Raw genomic sequence first — 9960 nt, forward strand, 5'->3', positions numbered from 1 at the left:
CACGGCACAAAGAGAGTACTGATAGAATGCAACCGCGGGAATGGCTGCAGATCTCCGTCTAACCCTATCGCAGGTTATTCTTACAGAAAGTGAACAGTGAGAGCAGAACACATAGAGAGATATGCTGCTCGAATGTTGTAAACAGCGTTAGATGAGTGGATAGATTAAGGAAATTACAAAAAGTCAAGGCTCTGTAGAGTTAGGCCTGTTTAACAACTTGTCATGGTATTTAGCACCTTTAAATGCTCAATTACTTTTAGTGTTATATTTTTCATCAGTATTTTGGACAGTTGAGGAAGTAAGCATATCAGGAGTAGCCTATTGACTGCATTTATAATTGACTTAATATCTAGAGAATTAGTATTCTCTATATTATTTTGTAAATTGTGTGCTAATTAGAACATGTGTTCATGCTAATGTGCAGATTGTTACTTTTGAAATCAGTGACATTGACAATTTGTGCTTTTGTCACACAGCCACTAGAGGACAGAAGTTGACTACAAAATTCCAAATATGTTCTATACAGGAGAATAATCCTTGAATAGTCTGCTCATTACCAAGTCAAAGGACATGACTACATTTACAGTAAAATGAATTAGTTTTAAATGCTATTTCAAATCGTAATTGAAATAATTTCACAATTATAATGTAGACAAATTGTCCAAATTATTTTTTAAATAAATCACACAAATTATCCAGGTTGCTGAATTATATCAGCTTGCTCTGTGATATGTTCTGCCAAAACAATCACATTTAATTAATAATTCCATTGACAAAACAATTGTAACTCTCTGTGTTATTTTCTACTTGCGATGATTGATTGTGACCAAGCGAATAGTATTTTATATTTGCCAGTGAGTACGTTCCTGTGGTTCATATAACAAAGATATCACAAACTCTATGGAATTTCACAATTCAAATATCAATATTTTTTCCAGTAGAGGTTCAGAAAATTGTAATTGAGGCAGGTTTCACAATATGGATTAACGCAATATGGATTTCACAATATAGATTCTAAGAATTCTTAAAAATGAAATAATTTCAAAATGTAGCAATGTAAAGTACACTGTAAAATATTATATGATCAATAAGTCATGACATGTTTTTACATTGCTTTAACCCATTTTTAAACAAATTTTTTATGTTATAAAAGATTCAAATTTTTTTTTAAGTCAATTTAATGTGATTTAAGTTGAAATGACTTGAACATCCAAGTTGATTGTACTTAAAAATTTAAGGCAGCAACTTTTTTTTACTGTGTAATAATTATAATATTACAGTTGACCATGTTTCTCTAAAATAGTAATAATAATAATGCCTGAACAAGAAATGAAAAACTCTTTTGCCATAATTTGCATAACAGAGACTAATGTTGAGGTTTAACATTTTTCTAGGCAGAGTTGCATTTTGCTCCCTTCTTTTTAATCTAATTTCATATTGACTGAAGGAAAACAGAATCTCACAATGTCACTAATCAACTGCAACAACAAGGAAAATATGTCACAACATATGTATGTTTTTCTTCCCTTTAGAGTTTGTGAACACCGTCTTCGATTAATCTCAAAAGGCAGACGAGGGTTAAAAAGACACTTCATTCAAGTGCTGACAGGCAAATGATTCACTTCTATACTTGACACCATTCCCAAACTGGTCATCCCGAGCGAAAGCAGATCTGAAAAGTTTGGTCTCCGAGCGTGTCTGAGAGGGACGGGAGTGCGCGGCAGAGACAGGGACAGGTCTGTTCCACTCCCAGCTCTCAACAAGCATAGTAATACATCAGTCAAAAGCAATAATTTTACAATTAATGAAATTCCAATTTGCCTTCAGAGCATTTCGCGTTGACATTTTCCACATTGCAACAGCGCTTTGATAAAGTTTTTAAAATGCAAAAATGCATGGCAGAGGCTAAAGACCAGCCTGGGTGTCAATGTGCCTGCCAGAGGACTATGGTACTTAATTTTTATCACCACTCGCCCAGGGCAAAGAAAGCCTGAATGTTAACACTGGCACCATTTTCATTATCGCAATATGATTATGGATTTTACTGTGTTTAGCTGATAATACAACCAGGAGCTCACCTTAAAAGAATTTGCTGGGAGCCTCCATTTCCACCCAAATGAAATTTTCATTTGACAAACAAGTACAATTAGGCTGCTCCTCTTGTTCAGTGTCAGTCTGTTTTCTGATTGAACTTAGACCAATTTGCCGACGCTAAATGAGTTTGAATAATTTACATTCTGAATGTCTCGGGGACATTAGCTTTTGGAGTGCTAAGTGGCAGCATGCTTTTTGAAGTTGCTGATGATTAGATGTCATCCTCCCTCTACCTGCACATTTTGCAGCCTACTTCAAAGTTAAGGAGTGAAAAACCTATATACCTTGAAGTACAATGACAAGTTAAAAGTGATTTTTTTCACTCTTTTTTGGGCCGATTCTGTTAGGCGGAGAGAAAATTACTTTAATATGTGTGTAATGCACTTCGTTATTTAATGCACTTTGCCTCTCTCCGAGGTGGCTCTTTTCTTATTACAAACATTTCATATGTAGTTCAATAAGAGGATTTGTTTCTGTCAAATTTGTATAACAAATAAAACACAATCTGTTAATTGAACTAAAACATTTACTAATTGGGATTTAAGAAATTAAACAGTGAGCGAGCAGGTGCGTAATTTTCCGGAAAAAAAAGGGATTGTTTTACAGATATAATAAATTTCACGAATCCCTCGTTCGTCCTTGAGTGCTAATTTCACACGTGCTGAAGGCTGGATAAACAATCTGAGTCATATTTATTACATAGCCTATATTACAGAAAATGACTCGCCGCCTTCCGACGTTGTTTATTATACATTCCGACACACGGTTACATTCATACACACGTTTAGCAGTGTTATTGGTATGGCTTCCTAATTATGCCCATTAACTTATCATTAGCTTCGGAATCCTTAATATTAGCCTCGCCGTATAGAAAACAAAACAGCTTCGAGCCAAGATAGCATTCACGCATTCCCTCGGTTCCCCCCAGAACGGGCAGAGGTCTCTCCGACTCAATGACATCCAGTTGTTGTGCAAGTCTGCCAAGTCAGTTTATGGTTTCCCGTCCACCAGATCCAGTTTCCCTGTACAAATGTGCCTATTGTGCAGGCCTCTTGGCAGAGCAGACATACTTACTTTAATATTTGCGGGGCAGGATAACCTGCTGATACCGAGGAGGTCAGCTTGCCTCTCTATTTGCCTCCCTCTCTAGATTATAACTAGTTTCCATGACTGCGAGCAAACTGAGCCTGGCTTTATCACCGCCTCTGACCGAATTGGTGAGCGCTAACTGTCATTCCTGAACAATGAGCGTACACAGAGTTTGGGTTGAATCCTGCATGTTTAAATAAGCAGTTTTGAGAAACGAGTTACGCAAGACGTCGATTTCACTCACCGCACGTATGTTCGAAAAACAGTCTGATTAAAAGTCGTAATTAGACAAAGTGTGCGCCATTGTTGTTTGTATCATTATAACCCTCTTCTGTTTGACATCTGTTTAGGATTCAATCCTGTAGGCAAATTCTCCAGACGACCCAAGCCTCGCTGAGCCATGAAAGACTTTTTTAGGGCCCACACAATAATGTAAATATATTAGAGGAGAAATTGTGCTGCAGATTACCTTCTATCAATGGGAACTAAGCCTCAGCTCAGAACAGGGAGATGAGGAACTGTTGAAAAGCAGGTCACTATGGGTAGAGGAATAATGCAACATTATTTGTTTTCTCTCTCTCTCTTTCCTCTCGCTTCCTCTACTGGATTTGGAATTGACCTCAAATTTGAGTAACAGCTTTTTCGGAGTAATCCATTCATACTTGAGAATCTGAACACCAACGCAGAGCAGAGCGAGCGAGTGCAAAAGAGAGAGGGAAGAAAAAAAAAAGAAGGGATCGCAAATAAAGGAGGGGGTGGGATAGATGAAAGGCACAAGGATTTTTACAATGTGATTAGGAAGTAATGGGCTTGAAATAATGCTCCCACAGCTTATGGGAACAGTGCAGAAAAATGGGGAATTTCCATTAAGGCTGAGTCTTTTCCCTTATTGAAGGTCAATGGCTCGACTTCGTTTTCCCGATATCGAAATCATTACGGAATGGGGCGCGCTTGCCTACCTCTGAAATGGATGAAGCCCTGATTTGGTGCCCACCACCTCCGTCAACAATGAGTCCTCTGTCCTCGTCTGCGATAACTTACTACGCATGCACACACACTGACTCCAGGAGTTCTCCAAAGGCCCAGGTGGAACCGCTTCACCCCGTAATGGCTCTGTGGAATGCGGAGTAGTGACCCCTATTGGTTTCCCTTCCATGTGAGAGACACGCGTATATGTTAAAGCCTGCTCGCCTTGCCGCTGATGCAGGGAGAGCAATCAGTAGGGCATTACTCCCAGCTTGCCTTAATGAGCACTGAGTACAGAGGGTTTAGGTTTACACAAGGTTATTAAAGAAACTTAACAAGGGCACACTGAGACAAATCAAGCCTCATGTGCTAATACAGCCCTCTTCTGTCCAGAGAAGGACAAAGTTGATGTTGATTTGTGAATCAGCTCTACTGCTGAAAGGGGGATGCCTGGAATAAAGCTACACTGAAAACCTTTATGATAATAAGAGTTATTAATAAAGAGTTATTATAAGTGTCTACAAAATCTAGGTTGCAAGTCAATGTCATCATTTCAGAGCACACAACATAATTTATACTTGGTTTCTTCTTTTAAAGGTGGTATCAGTGATTTCAGGCCCAAAAATATTTTTATCACATTCATCTAATCTTTCCTAACGATCCGCTAGCTGCCCGCCCCATAAGCATGCCGTCAAAAAAAACGCGTCTCTGTAGGCAGCCTAGGCTCTGAGATCTGCACACAAAAACAAATGGTTTAGCCAAACACTCAAAACCAAAACAAATAGTGTTCCAACCAATCACCGACAGGGGGAGGGTGTTGTGAGGTTTTGAGACAGCTTTTTCTTCAGCTCTGACTTCGCGTGCAGCCGTACACGAGCACAAAACCCTGATTGGTTGGAACACTATTTGTTTTGGTTTTGAGTGTTTGGCTAAACTATTTGTTTTTGTGTGCAGATCTCAGAGCCTAGGCTGCCTACAGAGACGCGTTTTTTTGACGGCATGCTTATGGGGCGGGCAGCTAGCGGATCATTAGGAAAGATTAGATGAATGTGATAAAAATATTTTTGGGCCTGAAATCACTGATACCACCTTTAAGTTGTTCTCAACTGGTTGGTTTTGAGTGTTAAAACTGTTAGCAAAAATAAATGATATTATAGCCTTACAAAAACTACAACTAAAATGCAAACTAAAACAAACTAAAAACACTCGACTAAATCAAAATATCAGGCCCGGCGCCACGAGGGGGCAAAAGGGGGCATTGCCCCCTCAGATCTGATTTGTGCCCCCTCAGTTTCATTTTTGTATTCATGGTTACAAATGAAATGTTTAACCTTTTGAGCGGTATATGGGATTTTTATTTCAGTGCTGAAAGTACGGTCCCACATATGGGATTTAGAATGTTCAGTGACGACATAACTGCCAGATTCAAACTGTGCTTTCGCGCGTTGGCTGGCGCTGAGCCAGAGACGGACGCGCGCAGCGCTGTCATATATCACAATGCAGTGTTTTCAACCTCACAATGTTTATTTTAGGTTTCAGACATTTAAATACACATAAGCACTAGTAAAACAATACATTTGGAGTTTGTAAAATACACACTGATGTATGTGAAAGCAGCAATAATAATCTATTCAAATATAATTTGCCGACGTGTGCTATTCATATCAGACAAACACAGTGGAAGTAACTATAAAGTTTACTCTTCTCACAATTCACCGGCATTTATTTTTCGGGAGAAACTGGTGGCTCTCAGCCACAGGATTCTCTGAACTGCGGCGCAAAGATCTCACGTTATAGCAGATCAAGATCAAGATAAAGGTTTTTAAATGACCAAACACACTCACATACACATTTTTGAGAATCGGAATATCAGATAGTTGATGGCATGCTAAGCAAGTTTGTGAATATTTTGAATAAAAAAGGGAAAAGGAAATAAAAGCGATACATCTGTCAGTGTTATTGTGGCTGCAGTGTGTCACGTGACAAATATGACGCGTCGCCATGGAAACATTAAGGCCGGTGACACACTGGATGCGTGGCGTGAGCGTCTCAGCTGCGTGGCGTGTCCGTTTTTATTTCGGCTCCCATGTTAACAGGTTAGAGCTTGCACACTGCGTGCGTGACACGCGCGTCTCAGGCGCGGCTCGAGCCGCGCGGAAAACGCGTGCCTAATAGAACCGACGCCTATTTTTCACGCGACACGCAAGCGTCTTGGAAGCGTTTCCAGGCAAAATTGAATAGGAAAAGATGTTTATATGACATTTTGACACGAATACATATTAATAAATGTCATTTTGATGTTTGAAAGTGTCTAGGGTTTGACATAAATGCAAATATAAATGCAATTTAAAAAAATATTATCGATTTTCAAATACTGCACCTGTCAATACAGAACGAAATAATCTATAGTCTATATTGCCGTCAACACTGCCGACGTTGTCTTAGCTGCTATATATTTATGTTTAACATGAAGTATAGGCCTTCCACAACTCTCTCCCCATGTCACCAATATGTCACCTAGCAGCAGCAGCGCCGCGTCAGACACGCTTCTGGTGTGCAAAGACATGGAAAACGCGATGCAGCCGCCACGCAGCTGACACGCAACAGAAACGCCACGCTCACGCCACGCATCCAGTGTGTCACCGGCCTAAGGGGGAACGTTCTAAAATAAGTCGCCTTGAAAAAACTCACTATGGGAGTCAGTTAGAATATTAAAATTAAGAGTGAAAGGGTTAATATATTCATAATAAATGACGCTGACTTATCTTTTTTACTAAGCAAGTTATCAGTGTGTATTGTTCATTGATGGTATAAAGTTAAGCCCCCTTAACAATTTCACATGCCCCCTCAGTCATTTCATCCTGCAGCCGGGCCTGCAAAATATGATTATAGAAACTTAACTAAATTGAAAAGAGAAATTAAAACTAAACTAAAATTCAAAACTATAATAACCCTGCGTTGTGATCCATAAGGTTGGAGGTCTGTCCTGATCACGGGGAGAAATATAGCGAAATAAATTGGCTTATTAACTTTTAAAATGGAGGCAAAAATGTTTCAAAGATGTTATGTGTTCAGAAACTATCTAGCCCAGTGTTTTGGTCCAAATTCATGTCACTTTATAGAAGAAACTATTCCAATTAGACACGTTGCTTTGTAGTTTTGTTTTCACTCTGTTCTCCTTTACCTGAGTTTCTAATTAGTTTCCATATTCTCTAATTCAATCACTCCTATCCTGATTCACGCTAATTACTCCCCATGTATTTAAACCTTTTCATTAGTTCTTTGTCCGTTATTGTCTTTGCTGTATGTGGTTGAGTTCTAGTTTACCTCCAGAAATTCTCCTGAATCTTCTGTGTGGATTATAATAAAGACTGTTTTTGTTTCTACTCTTCCATTGTGCGCTTACTACAGCCACAGCCGGTTGCGACAGTTTCATGACATGTCCTTATACTCAAAAACAAAACTATGCAAAGTGAGAGAAAATACAACCATTAAATCCAGGTTCACTCATAGCAAAGTTTGTGCCGAAACCAGTGTGTGTCATCTGAGTTGTGAATTACTTGCTGCCAAGAGCATGAAGCTAATAAAGTTCAATTTTGTATGATAAATAATTTTGGAATTGTGTTGGATCACCACTTGATGTCCAATATAAAATCTGGTTCCTGAAGCAAAACCATTTGAAAACCAGTGCTTTATGGCATTATTTATTCACCTTTGTACAAAGATATCCAGCATTCCTTTCCATAATACTTAAATTGGTAAAAAAAAAAAAAAAAAAAAAAATCATTATTGCAGTTTTCTTACAGGCTTACAGGTGTTGCTTTCATATACTCTGGAACTGCAAAGAATAAAGTTCAATTCATTTATAAAGCTGAGCGGTGTGCGTTTCATGTTCAAACCCCTTAAGTAGCTTGAGAGACCAATACAAAGAGCTGTAGGCCTCTCATTCAACGGTCCGGGTTCTTGGCTGTAATTGAAGAAAAGAACAAATCCTGAAAGAGAAAAATGGTGCCATGAGAAAAATAAGGTGCTCGCGTGGAGTGACGGAAAACAAACAACAGCTCTAAGCAGGCTTTTATTTATTCAGTCACCAGAGAAATCAAACCCAGAAACTGCTGTTACAATTGTTTGCTTTGCTTTCCTCCGCATCTGTCAAAGCATTGTGCCTTGATGATGCTTTGCATATGTTCTATGTGATCTTCACCATTATGCAATGTGGGACTCATGGGGTATTGGGATTCGAGTAATGAACAATGAGAAGCTGTTTACATGCCGATCGTGAATCAGCATCTCTGGAGTTTTAGAATCACAATGGCATTTACTTTAATCTGGATATATGGTACACATGCTAATTAGACTTATTTCCAGTGGGTAAATTATCACAAGCAATGTAGTATGGCACAATATCAAATAAGACCCTCCCTTAGCATACTGTTTTCAATTAAGCAGTATTACATGAGCAAGAGTGTTGTTGTTACGAAAATTTAGTTTACATTGCTATGTCTACAGTTGAATCATAGCCATGCTGATATTGAGACCAACAGTTTAAAAAAAACAAGAAGTTAATAAAGTAACTTAAGTTTTATATTGCCATTTAGTTTTCAGTTTTGCTCTGCCAACAGTAGAATTAACTGTTGGGCGTCACTGAGTAACACAGTAATGGTGTTTCCTTTCTGAATGAATCAGTGGTTTGAACAAATTGGCTGAGCGAATAATTCAATGATTGACAGTTGCTGTGTCCGTATGTGCTTACTTCCCTACAGGTGAAAACCCTACTTCTCAGAAATATACTTAAAATTACACTTAAGTATACTTGACTTATATTGACATAAGTCTAAGCATGTTTTTCCTATATATGACATTTTAGAATCTTATAAACTTGCATGTTTTGGCATCCAATATAACAGATTTGTTTGATACTATTGATTAATATAAAATAAAGATATGTTCCTAATTCTGAGCATGTAAATGTTTGTGTAGTCCACTGGTAGTGTACATAGGAATTTACTTCAAATCCACTTAACTCTTTCCCCGCCACTGAAGGAATTTTCCATTATTTATGACACAGCGCTACCTGCCATTGACAGAAATTTTGAACATTCCATGTTTTCACTGTTATACGGTAGGGGGTGCTATTACGCATTTTCTGAAAGAGTACGGAATCTCCGTTGCATTTGACCAAAGTGTTCAAGTGGGTGTGAAGACCACAAGTGTGTGTAGAACTTTTGATTTCCCTGAGGGGACACACTTAAAGCGTTGTAAAAATGAGCTTTATTTTGATATTCGAGATATTGTGGGTTTAGTGCACTTTGGTGTTTTTAAAACCTGGTACAGTCCTGCGCACTGACACATGCGCATGCTCTCAAGTGGCCAAGACAGCAAGTGTGGGTATTTGGACAGGCCGGTTGCTTACGTGCATGCAATCTAATGCAATCATCAGACATTAACGATGCTTGTCACTATGTATTGCCTATGTAACCTGCAGAAAGAGTCACTGCAAAATCCCAATCACTATGCAATGGAACACACAAACACTGACAAGCAAAGTGATACAAACAGTGAAAATTCTTAGTCCTGGAATGCCAGCCAAATTTGAGAACCAGAACAAACTCTAGTACAACAATGCATGTGAGAACAAAGACATTGAATTATCAATCTCATGCCTAAAATACACAAGTGAATCAGTCTTTGATGAATTAGAGGGTGTCATAGAATCTGAATGATCAAAAGTAGCTCAGTGTTGGATTATATATATTTATAAGATATTGTTCTGGTACAATTTACAGGGAATGTAAGGGAATTACTGGGATT

The sequence above is a fragment of the Scardinius erythrophthalmus genome, assembly GCF_964197995.2.
Source record: "Scardinius erythrophthalmus genome assembly, chromosome: 21".
NCBI classification, from domain to species: domain Eukaryota; kingdom Metazoa; phylum Chordata; class Actinopteri; order Cypriniformes; family Leuciscidae; genus Scardinius; species Scardinius erythrophthalmus.